This window comes from Aythya ferina, assembly GCF_964211825.1.
Source record: "Aythya ferina genome assembly, chromosome: 12".
NCBI lineage: Eukaryota > Metazoa > Chordata > Aves > Anseriformes > Anatidae > Aythya > Aythya ferina.
The window spans coordinates 19,350,618-19,368,994 of NC_140308.1; positions in this window are offsets into that span (position 1 = coordinate 19,350,618).

An 18,377-nucleotide genomic window follows, 5' to 3' on the forward strand; every position below is an offset into this window, starting at 1 on the left:
TGGTGGTAATTATCTTTTTTAGAGGAACAAGTCTTCCTTTCTGAATTGCATATGCAAAGGTAAATTTTGAAGATGGATATTGTGTCATATTTCTAGTATGCTCTCAAACATGCTATGATATTTTATAGTTACTATCTTCAGAATTATTCAAATATTTTACACTGATATATCTCCACATTTGGGGTTTTGCTGAATCATTGATCTGCTGTTCCCTGTTAGTTTGTAATTGCTGTCTGAATCAACTGCCTTGTTATATGATCCTGCAGTGTATCATTCCTACTAGAGGAAGAGAAAGACTGAAATAGATAGCCAGAACTATTATTTTGCCAGATCACCAATGTTCAATGTCTATTTTTTTATATTTTTAATTTTACAAAGCGTAGACTGAAAAGATCTTTTAAAGTTGTATAATCATCATTTAGTTGTTGCAGGGTTCCATGCCTTTCATTTATCCTATTTCAATGCATTTGATGTTGAAATAAAATAAAAATAAATGAAAAAAGTACAACTATAATGTGTATGTATGTTGATTGTGATGCAGTGTTACACAGTATCTTTCTGTCAGCAGAATATTGTAGTGCATTCCCATTTGGCTACCAGTTTGGAGTGTTTCAGTACAGCCAAATGACTGTCTTTATTTTAAAGTCTTTTGGAGTACCACATAATCTTTTTGGCCAGCTTTGTTCCTAGATAGTTTTGATGAAGCTCCTAATTAGTTTTTTGATTTATCTGTGTTTAGGAAAGAGATTTATTATAGTAGCACCGACTTGTGCTGCTGTCAATTAAAAGGCTGTCAGCATTTTTGTTATATAGCTCTAGTCTTGAAGGAGAGAACCCCTGCCCATCTGACACTTTGGATTATTTGTGAATGACTCAGGCAGTCTGAAGAACTTGCCATTTTGGCTAAAATTGACTGGAAACAGCATACCTATTAACCAGCCATCACTGCTATGAGGTATGCCTGGTCTGTTCTTTTCTTTTGGGAAAAATTTAAGGAATTGAAAAATTAGGAGCAGGGCCCTGAAATGTTTTTTTTGGGGGGAAGTTCACCATGCTGCAGATAAAAGAATAAAAACTCTAGCAAAATAAGAAACAGAATTGCCTTTTTAGAAGTTCAACATTTGTGTAACTTCTTCATAAAACTATACGTATCTGTCATTGTCTCAAGAGGAATTTTTATATGTCAGTAGTTGAGTCTGTATTCCTCATTTTTGGCATATGATCTGCTTCTGAAAATCAGATTTTCTAAATTACACATGCGCCCTTTGCTCAAACTAAGATGTAAATTCTTTTCAATTTAGGGTTGTAGCGTGTACAAAAAATCTCAGTTCACACAGTGTAGGTGATTCTTGACAGCATTTAGATCCCATGCATTGACTACATTGTATTCTCAAGCAAACCTTTACAGGCTATCCGAATTTCTCAGCAATTTTGATTTTGCAAGAACCTGCAAAATTGAATATTGGCTACCAGCATAAAACTTTTTTTATTTTGATGAGACATTTTAGTGGTTTTCTGTGTCTTTCTAAAAACCCAGGTTGAATCCATGGCTGTGTATAGCTGCTCATGTGACTTGCTCCAGAAACTGCTGTTTATTGTTGGGGGGGAGGGGGGGAAGCTCTAATATGCTGCTTTGAAAATTTATGTATGTTTTATGACAGGACATATATCATGCTGGGAGACAATATGAATATTACTCCAAAACAATAATTCAGCTTTTTTTTAAAAAAAAAAAAAAAAGACTCTTGAAGTAATGCATTATTTTTACTTGGCTATCAGTGCTTTTAAGATTTCTACAAGTGAGGTGGCAGAGAAGGATATGGGATTATATTAAACCTCTACTTGCATTTATGTATTATGTATTTGTGAAAGACTGTATATATGGTTTATAAATTCTGGTACATCTAGTTCGTATCACTCATCATAACATAAACTTTATTTTTTTCTATCTAGACTTTTTGACTTGTTTAAATAGACTTCTTTCCCCCTTCATTTATTTCCGTTTTCTCTGTTGATAAATCTGATCTGCTGTCAGTAACAGTAGCTTCTCATCAACTTCTGCCAGCTTGTACTTTTTTTTTTTTTTTTTTTGAATAGGCAGCTTGTAATTGGCATCTTTGGAAACCAAACAGCAGTGTTTTGTAATTGGGGAAAAAAAAAAAAATTAAGCACAGGGTGTTCTATTGCACTGCTCCTGTTCCAGAGCTCTTGGCCTTCGGAGGGCAAAGGTAGATCTGCTGTGGTTAGTTCTACAAAAAGCAAGCACAACACACTTTCACATCAGTGTTATCAGAAGGGAGAGAAGGAAAGGCTCTTGTCTTTGGACATGTAAACTGAAGTTGTGAACCATATAATCTACTTAGCTGTTTTAGATCTGGAAGCTGTTTTCTGCTGAAGTATGTCAGCTCCTTGGTAAATCTCTAGATTTTCAGCATAAGACAAAAATTTCTTTTAACCCTCACCATCCTCCCATCTGACACCAAGCATGCAGGTTATAGTGGATTGTTAAGGGCATGCTTATCAATATAGACTTCTAAATCGAAGAATGATGCCATGTGTGTCCTGAAATCATTGTTTTATTGCATTATAACAATGTACTAACAAAAGACAATGAGTATTTTCACATATTAAAAAAAAAAAAAAAAGAAAGAAAAAAAAGAATTAAAACCACTTACTCATTTGGAGTTGCCCAGTACCATATAAATAAATAAATACAATTTGAATATGATCTGGTGACTGTGACCATTAAGTCCAGAGGAGATGGGAGATGACTTGCACACAAGTCAGTTGAGAGAAATAACATATTACTGACATAGTGGTGGAGTTTACTGTTACTTCTGTTAAAATCCCATTCTACCAGGACTTGATTAGTGCTTTTGAATTTTGCTGAACTTCAAAGACTGGGATGTGCTTTCTGATCTGATATGTAAAAATGAGAAATGATGTTGGAAGTTATTCTCAGCCAGATAGAGCACACATTTACCATCTTATTATTGCAGTGTAATATATCATCAAAGAACAGATAAACAAACCCTCTTCTGATTAGTTTCCACCTCATTTATCTACTTGTACAAATTAACTGTTATCCTTGACATCTAAAGGTGAAACAGTCAAATTCCAGTACTTAGACAATAACAACGATTATCTATGTATATAAAACCCATGCTTTGCACATCTCAAGTACCTTTCTATGCATGTGGTTTTGGTATGTGTGGAATATTTCATGATGCCACTCTTCTCCCTCCTCACCTCTTGGAGTTAATTGTTTTAGGATAGAAATATACACATGAATTAAGCTACAAATTCACTTTTATGCAGTAACTAGTTCATTCTTTCCAGCACTGCTTTTTCTCTAGTATCTTTCTAGCTTGTTGGAAATATGTCCTAGCTTGCTATTACTTCTCTGATTCATAAGAAATGTGCAGTTTTGACAATGAACAGTTTTAGGACTGTGAAAACATCACCACTAACACCCAGTAATTGCTTTGTTTTACCCAAGAAAAATATCATGTACCCCTTTATATGCAGTAGTGAAAACGGAATATTGTACTCCAAAAGAATAAAGCTGTTGTCCTTAATGGGAAGCGGCAATTGTGGTTTTCAGTGAAATACTGCCAGCCCTGATACAGAATAGCAAAAACTGATCCTTGAAATACTATGGCCTGTAGAGCCTGTGCTGAGAGATTTCAGGATGATCAGATATGCATTGGCTAGTACACATTCAGCAAGGGCAGTCGCTTTGGATTTTGAAAGTCTAAGATTAGACTATTGTATTGCAACTGCAAGGCTATTGCAAAAAACATTTTGGTAATAAAATGTAATGAACAGCTAGAGATATATCTTTTGTACATTCTGTACAATTTTGGAGTATAATTACTTTCATCATATAGTAGTCCAGGGTGTGTGTATTTGTGCATGCCTATTGTGCACAAAAACTAATAAACTTTTCAGAGGTGAGGAAATTATTATAAAAGAAGTGCATTTTAGAGATCTAATCCTCCAAATTTATTCATCTTACTCATTGAAGTAATTAAATGTAAGTTAAACAGAAGATGATACTTATCATAACTTAATTGATGATATTTGCCTGTAAAAGGAGATTGGGTTTTACAAGAATTGATGGTTTGTGTTACCTGTTTTTAGTGGCAGTAAGCTTAATCATAAACACAGATACAGATTTTTCTTACACTCATCTTTACATTTCAACTTTAATTTACAGAATGTAAGCCAGATACTGTGTTGTCTGGAATAAGTCATCATGCCAGCTGAAATTTAAAAGGAACGTGTAAACTGTTTTTGTTATGATAACTTGTACAGAATACAAAGCCTAGCCTTTCTGTTTCATTTCATTTTTGAAGTCAGAAATTTTAGTTTATGTTAGCACCAAAAAAAAAAAAAAAAAAAAAAAAAAAAAGTCATTATGTACCTATGAAAAAGTTTTAAACCATAAAAGCTATGTCACGAATACAGAAGTTCTTCGGTTGTGAGGGAATGGAAAATATCGCATTACTTTTACTCCATTTCTATCCCAAATTCTAGAAACATTCTAGTTCAAGCTTTTACCTTGAACTAGAATGGTGAAAAATGAGATTTTACTTTTGTTCTTATTCATCTCCTTTGTTTCTGACGTGTGAATAGCATACTGGTTTTTTTTGGTTTATTGCACTGTCCCCACTGAGACAGAAAACTTTCCTCTGAGCTTTTGAAATAGCAAAGCAAATAACTGGTCAGTCCATTTAAGAAAGTTTATTTTTAGAATCAGTCTGAAAAAAACACTCTCTTTTAAAGATTCTGGTTTTCCACCTTTATTTTTATTGTAGTGTTGTTTTGAATCTCATCAAATGTGAACACCTTCAGGAACATCACAAGGTTTGGAAAATGCTTTTATACAGTGGAACTATAAGGGCACCTGGCTTACATTGGCAAACTCTTGAGAACAGAATAAACTCAAGCTATCCATGGTATTTGTTTGAATGAAAAATAGACTTTTAAAAGTTGTATGCACGAACTACTGGATTTTTATTTTTTTTCAAACAAATCCTTTTTTCAAACAAAGACAAATTTCCACGCTTTGTAAGTAAGTAAGTCTCTCCAAAATTGATTTGTCTAGTTGGAAAATTGCAAGTCTCGATGTACTGCATCAGGCACACAAAATTATTTGAGAGACCTTTTAATCACTGTACCATATGAAGAAACTGAAGCCATTTAAGTGTTTATGGTCTAATTAAGAGAGAAGCCTGAAGATATAAGAGCTGAAAATAAAGACCTAACTTCCCACAGCATACAGTAGTTTCTGTCAATTCTACAAAACCTTATCATAAAGTCATAGGAAAATCAATAGTTCAATCAGTTTTGTTGTAAGGCAGCATGCCAAGAGGCTATTATGAAGGTTATCATTCCAGATCAGGATATGCCATACCCATTGCTCCACAAAAAGGTGGGTATTTTTTTTTTTTTCTCCCCATTTTCTTTCACTTCTAAAGAGAGGACCAAGTTCCAGAGAAATCTTTAAGTCGAAATGAGAAATACACATGAGAAAAGTGACTCCCTGTAACATCCACAAGAACACTGGTTTGTCAGGAAGCAGTGAGCCCATGTTACCCCCATGCACATTTACAGGCATATACCTTCATTTGTGATTTGGTGTGACCTCTTCTGGGCATTCCCAATAACATTTTCTCTGCTTCTCCCACATCTCTGAGGTGTGCTGTCTGGCACTACTTGTGTCAACATTTTGTTAATGTTAGCCCCACATAGGTGTTCCTTTGCCAGTCATGGCTAACAGAGATTGAAATATGTTGGCACAGGAAGGCAGGGAACTGAAAGTGACCGCTCCATGGCAAAGGAGATCTGTGTTCCCACTTTAAATAATAGACGACTTTCTTCATACTTCTTATTGCAGGGTCTTGTTTGGGTCTTCTGTGCCTTGTGGGGCCACTCCTCACTGTTCCCCTCACAGGCGGGCAGCAATGGCCCCCTCCCCAACTCCTGACTGGCTCAGCTGTGCCCTGCAGCAGTGCCACAGAACCATCTGGAACCCTCTGGCACCTTCTGGAACCACCTGTGGTGGGGCAGCCCCAGCCTCTCCTCACAGAGGCCATGCTGTGGTGCCTGGGCTGGGCCTTCAAGGCAGGGAGGCACATACAATAGATGCATCCATGTGTTTGCCTATCCGTAAGTGTACTTTGAACAAGCTTGCTAAAGAAAAACATTACTAAGCTCCAGATGGGCTGCCAAATTCAACCAGAAAACAAGCGTTCAGTCAACTGGTTTGTGCTAAGGGCCTGGCCACTGTGGCTGCGGCTCGTTTAAAGAGCGCTGAGGCATGTGCAGAATTCAGTGGCTCTCAGTATAGCTGGGCCCTCAGACCTCTGCTGTCTCTCTTTTGTTACTGTACTGTATTTTAGCATACATTGGGGAAGATTGGGCACAGATTGGCTTCCTGGACACTCAACCAAGTGATCACTACTATACAGTGCTTTGTGGTTTGTTTCTTTTCACAAATTCTTGCCAACAGTTTAGGACTTGCTTGCTTTCCTCTTGGGGTGGGGGGTAGCAATTAGACTTACATGAAAAGTCAAACTGTGGTCACATTTCTTATCTGTACCACAGAGTTCCAGAGAATGGGGCATGCAGGGCTGGACCTGTGCAGATAAATGAGAGGCTTTCTGGGATAACACCCTGTCCAGGACTGACTCTTCTAAACGTTAGAGAATTGTCCTCTTGCTGCTGCATAAAAAGCTTTGTACTAGATGGGGACACTGGTGCTGATTTGCTAACAGAATCAGTGTTCAACAAGTTTGGAGGTATGTGTTCCCCAGGGCTTCGCTCTTACTGAAGCCTTTCAGGACTATGCAGGAATGGAGAGTGTTAGACAGAATTTCTCAGTGTCATACTTTTCCTCTGCTATTAAACTAGATTTTGTTTTTATTGACTTAAAGTTGACAATGACCTGTCTTTTCTTAAGCTCCTCTCAGAAAGAGGAGGTAGAAGTACAGCCAGAAGTTGATTGCAGCAAGCATCAGAAAGGTCAGCAGTGAATGTCAGAGCTGAAGGCTGCTACAAACTCTGAGCAGCTTTTTCTAGTGGTTCATTTATGTATGCTTAATTACTGATCATTCAGCTTTAACACTTTGTATGTTAAACATTTTGTCATGAGAGTCTATTCTCAGAAAAATCTTCAAATGGCAACTGATGATAAAAGATCTAGGATTTGTTTAATTGTTTGTTAGTATACTACTGGTACATATCACTAGGAAAAACCTGGTTAGGAAAGTCAAATGAGCACTGACTTACCTGACACAGCATATTGGCAAAACTCTATGGCCATTAGCTGAAACAGTAACTGGAAACAGAACAGCTCCTACATATTTATAAGAGAGGGAAAAAAAAAAAACACAACAGTTTATCTGCCTATATTCTTTCACAGCCAGTTGCTTTATTTTGTAATTACAGCATGTCCTTATCTTATGGTAACCTATAGGACAGCCAGCCCTTGACAGTCACCCTTGTCCACCCCTTCTGATTGTCATAGGAATAGGCACTTACAACAAGGGTGACTTTGTGTCTTTGAAGAGAAAGCTACCAGTAAGTGCCAGGAGATTTCTTCAGCATCCGCCCAAACAGGACAATTCTGATCCTAATACGCAGTAATTTAAAAAAAGGAGGCTTCAAAGTAAAAAAAAAAAAAAAAAAAAAAAAAAATATATATATATATATATATATATATATAAAAAAATAACTAATACAGATTTTTAAAAAGCTAGGCATGACTTCGTTTCTCATTCTTCTGGAAGTAGCTATCATCTGTGATAAAAAGGTACAAAACTCTAGTCATGGTGATGCATTTATCTCACGAAATGTTTTTTTACAGCCTATCAGAGATTATCACATAAATACACGACCTTGACATTGATTCAGTGTCGACAAAGCAGTAGCTCTGATCTTCCACTGCATGGAGGGGCTCCCAAGAGAAATGAAAAATTGAACTGTATCTTCAAACCACATGGGTTCAGGTGCAGAAAACAGTTTCCCCCATAGGAGAGGCTTTTGAACACTTTTTTTTTTTTTTTTTTTAATATATTTCAGAATCAGTTGGTGTCAAGGTCAAGTTTAAAGTCTTGATTTTGCTCTGAGCCTGATTTGTCATCCTGATACATCTTCTCAAATAAAAGCTGTGGTTCTGCAGACTTCCTAAGAGAAAGGAACATGCTGGGATGCTGTGGGCCATGATGATCTTATCCCTTACAATTTCTGAACAGTTTAAAATATGTTGACCTTGAGAACTAAAGTATTACAGTCTGAGATCTGGCACATGTTAGCAGATAATCCCCATAGGCTCTCAGGCAGAAATTGTGTGTGTGTTTCTCTCAATAAGTTCCTGGATGGCTTGTCCTACTCTAATTTAGCCACAGGCAGGTAATTGCACTGATCATGTGCCTGCTGAAATTCTTATGGGTGGGTAAAAGGTATATTTTGTGATCTTAGATTGCAGATTAGATTAAAATAATTTGTTGAGTCTGAGTTTTGTGCTTCTGAACTGTCAAATTTCTGTGAATGTGCTTTTAATTTACCAAGGTGTGCAAAATACTCAGGGCTGGCACTCATTTGTGTCTAAATCTAAACAAATAATATGAAATAGGATAAGTGATTAAATACAGCCACTCTACTTTTTCTTTGGAAAATGTTTGTACTGTCACAAACTGGATACAACTGTGGTGTTACCTGCTGTAAATACATTAATTATAGTTAGCAAAAAATAATTTTATTTGTTCTCTTACCGCTTCAAGAGAGATGAGGAACTATGCAACTGACTTTGCTAAGGGTGACACAAAATCAAAGACTGAGATACCTAGTGCAGGTGATGCCCACAGAATGTGAACAAGCTGGCTAGATGGCAGTGACTTCATCTGTAGGCGGCAATGAAGACAGCGATAGAGGTGGTAATTAGCAATTTCTGTGAATTTGAAATGTGTAGATGCATTGAGTTTTAAATACTTCTAAATAAGTTTTAAATAAATTTAAATAAGTTCTGTATTTTGTTTGCCTGTATGCTAACTTCATCGTTTTAATGTAGTTTGTAGCACAAAGTGGGTTTGGAGTCTTAGCATGATCTGTGTCATAGCTACAGCAGGTGTGCTCTGGGGGGCATCTAAGCTGCGTTCCACAGGTGTCACTGGTGTGTCTCTGGTCTCCTCTGTGAAGCTTTTTGAATTGCATCCAGATAGTTTAGAGCACAGAATCAATAATGTGATATTGAGATAACGCATTAACTACGTAACATAATGAGTTTGAACAATTGGATTTAGGAGTCTCGTGCAGTAACAGTCCCCTCGGAGCATCATTCTCCCCAAGCTCTGTCTCTGAACTCTGCTCTGACGTCAGTTCCTTATCAACCAAGACTTACTTGATGTCTGATAAATTTGAATTATCTCAGAAAGTCCTATGTATTTGCTGTATGAGAAGCATAGTTGGCAGTGTATTCTTTGCTGGTCCTTTACAGTGTGAGAACATAGGACATCTAAGCATCTGTCTGAGCAGTCTCTTAAGAAAACATTCTGACTGCTAGAAATATGGATATATATTTCCTGGGGGTCTGTGCTTTTTTTTTTTTTTTTTTTTTTTTTTTTTTAACCTCTTTCATGTGGCTGTTTTTATTTTTTTTTCTTTGTGACAAGGGCTATCCAAAAATAAACGTTTGCAGTTCTACTAAAGTGGATAATTTTACTGGGCACTAGCAGAGTAAATTGACACCATGTCTTGCCTGTTACTTAACCCAAAAGCTATAGTAGAACTCCTGAAGACCTCTACCAGAAGTTTTGGAATCGCACAACTCCTTTACGTACATGGTTTATGCTTTAGGTGGTATTCTGCTTAACCACAATGGATGACAAACCAGTCTCTAAACTCTTTAAAACTGCTGTGATTTTGATTTCCTGAAAACCTTGTTAGGCATGGGCAGCAAGGGTTTTCAGTTCTTAGTATTATGACAGACTTTTATGAAAAAAAAGAAGTGCAGGTAATTTAGCTCTTTTTTTTTTTTTTTTTTTTTTTTCCTTCCTTCGTTATGATTTTTAAATTATCCTAATAGTTTTGCTAGGCTTTTTCTATTTCCCCACTCTTCCCTTTTGGAATATCGATACAGTATTATTAAGCAAACTAGTTTCTTTTATTATTATTATTATTTTATTTTATTGCTGTTATTGCCAATCATATGTTTTTCTGAAAAGGTATATTTTTGTTTGTTTGTTTGTTTGTTTTTGATTTTATGGACTATTGTTTTTCTGTCTGAAAAGGTGCTCTAAATTCAGCCAGCAATGCTCTTTTGGTCATATCTCTTCTTATTTGGCTGCATTATGTGTAGGGGGGTCAAAATGCATGCCTTTGATTTATGTGACAGTGTAAAGAACAGCTACAAATGCCATGAGGCAGACAGTTTGAATCTGTCCCGTTGTTAAGTGTTTCACTGTGAAAAATGATTCCTCATTCTTCAGATCACCGAGATTGTACAATTACAATTTTAATCAATCCAACGCAAGATTCATTGGTTGCAAAGCACATAGTCGAAGTCCGATAAATCTGCTTTTGATGTGCAGATCCAGACTCCTGGGTCCTCTAGGGACTGTAAACAGATGATAGGCATGTCTGCATTGCCTGTGTATTTCCATGGTGTCATGCATGCAGGAGGGAATGCTGATACTTTTGTGACTCCTAATGTGGCATCTTATGGCTTGCATTTGAATGACAGAAATAAAGTGCTGGAACTGTTGGGTGCAGGAGGTGAGGAGGTGATACTTTGTCTTATATTTGTCTCTTGCAACAAAATCTTATTTCTGTTGTGTGTGATTATTGCTGGATGTAAGTTGTTTTTTTTTGTTGTTGTTTGTTTTTTTTTTTTTTTTTTGACAACAGTTTTCCTGTATTGTTGTATTGTTGCATGCAAACACTGCAAGTTGATCAGCCAAAGCAAGTTCCATTTTGAGAAGTATTTTGAATTTAAAACAAGACCTTTCAGAAGTTTTCCAGAACTAAGACTCCGAGGTACGAGAGAAAAAAGATAAAGTAGAAATTATAGATCCCTAGCTTAAGAAACTAGTTGAAGAGGAGGCTGCTTCAGATTGATGTCCTAGTTACAATCCATGTAAGTAGCAGTGTATTGCTACTGTAAGTAGCACAATTACAATATTTTGGGAGGCCATGGTACATTTTTTTATTAATAATGTACAAACAGCAATATTGTCTGTGAAATGTCATGAGCAGAGTCTGTCCTGTGCTGACAGTCTGCAGGAAACAGGAGAGAATGACAGGCCTGAGCCAAGTGTTAAGGAATGGCAAGCAAAGAGAAACGGGCAGCAACCTGCTGGTGAAGAAAAAGGCAGATAAGGACAGAAACCTGAATACTTGATGGGTAACAAGATAGATCACAGCACTGAGTGGGAATCCCAAGTATCTTGTAGAAAGAAATCCTAGCATGAAGGAAGCAAGACCAGAAACATGGTTTTTACCTGTTTTTTTGTTGTTGTTGTTGTTTTTTTTTTTTTTTTTTTTTAACCAGAGGATGCAGACTGGATTGCAGGGCTTACAGTCACAGTGGAGGGTAGGGAGCAGGAACCAGGCCATAGGAAAGAGAATGGGATAGAAAGAAGTAGGTTACATCATTCCGGGCATTTCTGTAGCTGCAGCTACCGGATTAAACCCACCGTATTCATCTGATACAGCATGGGTCTTTTTGGATTTAATGTCCGAATGTTTTATGGCTTTCCTTTAATATTTCACTGGCCTTCTGCTTATTTGTGGGTCATTTTGTTTGTTTCTGCTCTATTCATACCTTGCTTTCTTGCTCTATAGTTCTCAATTTTTCCCATTTCCCTTTCTTTATTTCTTTATTTACTTAATATTCTATTTCCTCTTTTATGTTCCTTCTGGTTGTTGTTGTTGTTTTGTTTAATTTTGTTTCTCTTTTCCTTGTTCACTGCTGATCCATTCTTCCATGAGTCGTTTTGACCTCTAGATCATTTTTCGACGTAGTATTTTTTTTTTTTGAAATGCACAAGAATTGAGAATAATATTGTATTGTCTTTTTTTTTTTTTTTTTTTTCCTGCTGAGGAAGTGTTACCATCAGAGAACTGAAGTGGGCTATCCATAGGTAGTGTTATACCCCATGTAACCCTTCAACTGCATCTGTGAAAGCATTTCTGATAATAAATGTAACTTTTTGCTAACTGAGGAAGTTAATAATTTCAGAAAAGTTAGTGAAGATGTTAGTTCGAAGTGGACTGAAAAAGGTATATAGAAAATGCATAAATTATCAAACTGACTGAAACAAAAGTGATTCTGAAGATATTTTCAGTATGTTATTTTCTGTTCATTAGTAGATCTAATGTATTAGCATGTAATGCTATACATGTATAATGAAATAAATACCACAAGTATAGTAGCATGTAACATTATATCATGAAGGGTTTGCTACGTAACAGCAGGTGACTTTATAATCATAAAAATATGGTAAACATTTTACATAAGTAAATGTTTTGACCTTTCATAACTACATATAAAGGGATTGTGTACACAGCATTTCAGATGAAGAATTGCCATTTTGTCTACATGGAAAAGTATAGAACTTGTTTTTAGGAAATGGTTTTGTGCTGACATCAAAACATTTTCTTTCATGCTTTATGCACAGATTTCTGCATTCTGCTTAGGAGCAGCTTCTCTCTTTTGTGTCAGTAGGTGCAAGTGTTTCCAAATTTTTTTGATCACGATGAATGAATCAAAATATTTTCACAGCTCTGCTCTTGTCACGCTCAAATGTGTGTTTGTGTCCATGAATTTATTTCCTTCATATCTAGGGGTAGCGCATATTAAATTTCTTTCTCCTCTTGCTCTTCTTCTTAACTCTTGAAAGCAACCTATTTATATTGTCACTGAGTAGTATTTTTCAAAGTCCTAAGTTATTTTAAACAGTCAAGTTCAACCAGGACAGAAGCATGTTCTTGCCAGCAGGAAGGAGGCACCAAGGTACATGGATTACAGGTTCATAATTGACTGTGAGTCAGACCTCTGAGTGAGGCGACTCAATTACATTGAGACATGGAGATAACAGGCATGCACTTCACTGTGATGCTGTGAGGACTAGGTAGTTCTTACAGGCTGTTTTGAAGATGAAAAGTACCACAAGAGCTGAGAAGTCAGGCTTTTGATTTTATACCAGGAGCCCAATGCAGGAGAATTTCCAATGTGGTTAAGTGTTTTCGGAATACATTTTTTTCCTGAACATCCACACAGTACATATCCATTTGCTTTTTCCCAGGCAAATCATTAATGGACTCTGCCTGTCCTTTTAGAAGCTTTAGAGCATGAATAGCATTTTCAGGCCTGAAAAAACATTTCATGATCTATTTCATATACAAATGTAAAATGGCATGGGAGACTAGCACTGTTTTCTGACAGATTGTCAAGCCTGAGGGTAGTGTGCATGTCTGGCCTCACTGAATTCAACAATGGTAAATTTTAGAGGAGGATGGCTCACTGAATTCCTGCTAAATTGTTTTCTTTTTAGAGTTTTTGTGTTCTCCTATGTTGTGGTTCATACTGTCTTTCTCTTCATAACAGGCATTGACAAGTCCTTGAGGTAGCCTTAACTTAGAATTCCAGGAAAGTCATGTAGGTAACACTGGTACATAAACATTCACTGAAGTATGTTCAGCTTTTTTCTGCTGTCCATGTTTCCTCATGTGCTGTCCTTACATTTCAAAATCACATTTCTCCTTGTAGATCTTCAAGAAAGACAAAGGAAAGGAGCATAAACCTACTCGGACTAAATTTAGTGAACAAGCTTCATATCTGGTAAATCTGAGATCACAAACATAATTTGAAGCAGGGAATGCTTGAAGATTTTGAAGGATTGAACAAAGGAACCTTTCTTTGCAAATAAATCATGCATTGTCCAAGTGATTCTGCCATACTGAATGAATCTGAGCAGACTCAGAGCACAAGCAGTACAGAACTGGGTGTTGTACAACAAGAAAATGCATATTTTAACTGCACTTGTGCAGCAGTTCTTCTAGCAGATGTAAAGTAGCATGGGCTGCTCAGCACCTGGAAAGAACACAACAGCCTGGGAAAAGCAATGTCCATATGCATGTCATTTAATGCGTGCCTCTTTATGCAGTACATGATGTATGTCTCTGAGGCCCAGCACAAGGCAGTGATTCTGTGCATCCCTCACAATTTTTGTTTCATGTCCAGTCCCTGGGCCTGAACATTCAACTGGCACTTCTCTGCAATCTTTTGCACATACCTGCCAAAGTTAGAAGAAAACTTAAAAAAATAAAAATAAAAAAAATAATAATAATAAAGGAAATTACTGTTCTAGCCATGCTTTATATGGTGTTGTCAAACCCATGTTTTGCCAGGTGAGACTACTCCAATGAATACTTTTAATAGGGATATATGTTAGATGCCTCCACCTTCTCCAGATATGGGAATTTTTAGTGTGAGGACCTTGTAGCTGTCAAGGAAGGTTCCATTATCTCAAGATGTGAGCAGATTTCTGCCAGGACAGAGCAAAGTTTTCTCCCAAATAGTATGTTTTGTGGTATACAGCATTTTGTCCTTGTCTTTAAACTTTGCACACTGTAATTGAAGTAACTTGTTTTCTCTCCTTTCCTTTCCTCAACACAATGGCTTTTTTATTTTTATTTATTTTTTGTTTTTATTTTTATTACTTTTTTCCCCCACAGCTCTTTCTTAGATGGTAGGAATACCATTAATGACTTTTCTTTCACGTTACCTTTTCTGTTTTCCTTTTTTCTTAAGGCATTTGGTAATAATCTAACTGGTGTACAGAGCTGTGGCTCAGTAAGCAGTAGGCAGGGACATTGCTAACTCCTTACAAAAGGAGAAATACATTAGTTTAGGTTGCTTGTAGTACTAGTTTCAACATAAGGATGCAGATGCTATTGGTGAATAGGACAAGAATTTCCTCTGCGAGTTTTAGCATCTCCAGTACCTTGGCATCTAGTCCATTAGTCTTTAGCTAATTTAGTCATGCCTGACTTACAGTGCCAGTCCAGCAGATAAGAGGGGAGAGGAACTGAAGTGGCATGGGTGGTTTTATGATATTGTACACAATCGTCTGTGATGGCTTCTGTTATTTCAGAATAGTCTAAGAGGTAGACCAGGCTTAAACACAGCTTCAGGAACTAAAATACAGTGTGCAGCACTTGGACCATGAATCCATGGTTGCTGGATTTCAGCTATGATCTCAATCTCTCCCCCCCCCCTTTTTTTTTTTTCCAGCTTCTCTTGTATAATTGTCCCTAGCTGTTCAACAAATGACATGTTACCTTATTTCTCTCTTAGTCGGTTTGCATTTAAAAGTACAGTACATAGGACGTGACAACACATTCTTTTGACCTTGTAGTGCTGACCTTATAGGTTATATGTTTCATAATATCTCCTGTTGAAGAAGATAAGGTTGACTAAACTAGATCTGTTTCGAGCCATTGGGCATTCATCCACAATGCTCAAGCCAATTTCAGTGAGGTCGCTTTTTCACACAGTGAATCTATAATAGTTTTTGTCTCCTACTGTCTGATTTATTCTTCTGGCAAGGACTGCTGTTTTCCCTGAAACTGAAGAGGCAGTTCGTTCTTTTTTCTTTCTTTTTTTTCCTTCTTTTTTTTTTTTTTTTTCTTAGACAGGAAATATATTTATTTTTAAGCACACAAAATTTTATACGTAACACTTCACTACATTGTAGTTCTATTATTTTACTGCTTTTTTTTTTTTTTTTTTTTTTTTTTCCTCTTCCTATATTTTAGGCTCCTGCAGGATTTTCATTGTGAGCCAAATGCTGTTGCTATACATATAAGGCAAAATATTTCAATACTTTCCTGCGTTATGGAGATAATTATAAGCTCTATTTCCTGAACAATGAAAGCAAGACCAATGTATGAGTATTCACATTTCTAATAAAGCAGATGTAAAATGAGTTCCAAGGTATTAAATACCCTGGCTGTACTCTGAATTGTCCCATTAAACACCTTGTCCCAGAGAGCATTGTAATTACCATATTTGTTTGATAGTTTCTCATTAATTACACTGCCACTAATCCCTAGTATCCTATACATTTTTGTTTTAAATTTTATCAGAGTTCTTTACATGAACTAAAAAGTAAAGGATATAAATATGTAAATAAGATGTACACTAGGGAGTTACTGGGGTCAAATACACAATAAGGTCAAAATTGAAGTGTTGCTCCATACTGGCCTGGACAGATTTGCTCACATGCAGATGTGTCAAGCTAGTTTGTGCTTGAGATGTGTTTCTACGTTTTCAGACAACTGTCATTCATAGCTCAGTATTTAGCTAGGAGATCATCATCATAGTGTTCATGTCCATCCCTGAGTTTCTATTTAGGCAGGCTAAACAAAGCCAATCTCTTCTAGTTTCCCTTCATAAGACAAATGCTTCCAACAGTAACCCTTCTTCATATTTTTGTTTCATTTTCATCCATGTTAGACAAGGATAAACAGAACTAGTCAAGATAGGAACATGCCAAATTAGGTCTCTCCTGTGTTTTCATTTCATAGTGTTAATGTTCCCCTGTGCCTAACAAAAATGTTTTACTTTGTCCATTCTAATATTACATTCACCTTTTGATTGAATCAAAAAAAAAAAAAAAAAGAAAGAAAAAAAGAAAAAGCTACAAAAGATTACACCATATAGTCTTAAATTTCATCCCACAGTCCTCAGTATTGGCAGTGATTTCTAATTTTGCATCATAGCTTTCAAGATCACTCTCTGAGGAATAATGCTAGTAACCTCTTGATTTTGATAACTCTCCTTTTGATATAACCTCTTGAGTCTTTTCATTCCAGTCATCCACAGTAACACATATGGAGTCATCCTGTGATCAGTCCTCCAGTTTCAGAACTGCACATGACAACCCTGTTAACCTCAGATCGTAACTGACCATAGTGTTAAAATTTAATTCCAGGTTATTTATAGAATTGTTATGAAGGGATAGGGTAGGGAAAAGAGGTAATAATTATTTTTTCTTGATCAACTGATATCGATAGAGCAGACAGGTTTTTGGACATACCATCAAGGTGCACAAGAATGGCATCAATTTTATTCCTATTGCAGTATGTTTCTAATGTATATTTCTAATACTGAGTCACTTAACTGGAATCTGTTTAAAGACTAACTTTTGTCCTACAATACTCTCTTCAATTCTGTGAGCCTGTTGATGGTCGATAAAGGAGTGTGACTTATTGATGTGATGTGGTAAAATGATGAAGTTCTTGCTTCTGGTCAAACCTTTCTGCAGATAGCATCTCAATTTAGAAAAGGAATGATGCCATTAGTTCTGATATCAAAATAGCTTCCTCAGCTGACTTCTGGTGTAAATCATCATGACCTGTGCATTCATCATTTCTAGAGGAAAGCCTTCTAGTAGAGGAGTCTCAAATGTAACTAGTAGCAAGTTAGCCTTTCATAATGTCCTTCAGGATGAGTGGTTTTCTAAAGCTGCTGCAAAGAAAGGATGACATGTCTTGCTGAACCATCTCAAACTCCATCTTTCTCTACAGAATGAAGTGCTAGGTGTTGAAGTGCCCCAGTTACTAGGCCATCTGTGAAACAGAACAATCTTCAAAACAGCAATGGAGAGGGTTGTAGTGATCATTGTTAAATGCTACAGATCTTCATTAACCTTTAGCAGAAGAAATCCTCAGTACCAGGATACTGTATTTCTACTGTCACATCCAGATTTCCACCATTGCATTGTTAGTATGTGGTGCTGGAGTAGGATCTGTCTGTAGGGCACCAATGTTCCTAAATTTATGATGGCATCCATTCAGAGGCATGGTAGAATTTTTCTTATGTTGCAAAAATTAATTTTAGTCTTTCATCATCGTGTTGTAACTTTCTTTAGGGCATTGTTTCTGGCATTGCAATTTTAAACTAGAGCTCTTTCTTCATAAAAGATACCTCTAGGCAGTGATTCTCATTATTTTAAGCACTGTGTTTGCCTCCAGAGAAGAATTCCTGCACTAAAATTATAAATTTATTCTTTTTTTTTTTTTTCTTCCCCAACTAAGAGCTACTTCCTGAGTCACTCTATCTGACAGTACACTCACATAGAACAGCTACCAGCACAAGGTTCCCAGCACTCTCTTTAGAGACATACCAAAGAACATTTATACAACCAATGTGACCAGCAGCAATATATGACAAATATGTATAAAAATAATGCACCTGTCTTATTTTCCCTTTTCAGACATATAATATCCACAATGAATTTCTCCCTCTTCTCTTTCATAAAGGCTTCATTGCCATATATTCTCATTCCATTAATTACTTCAATCTG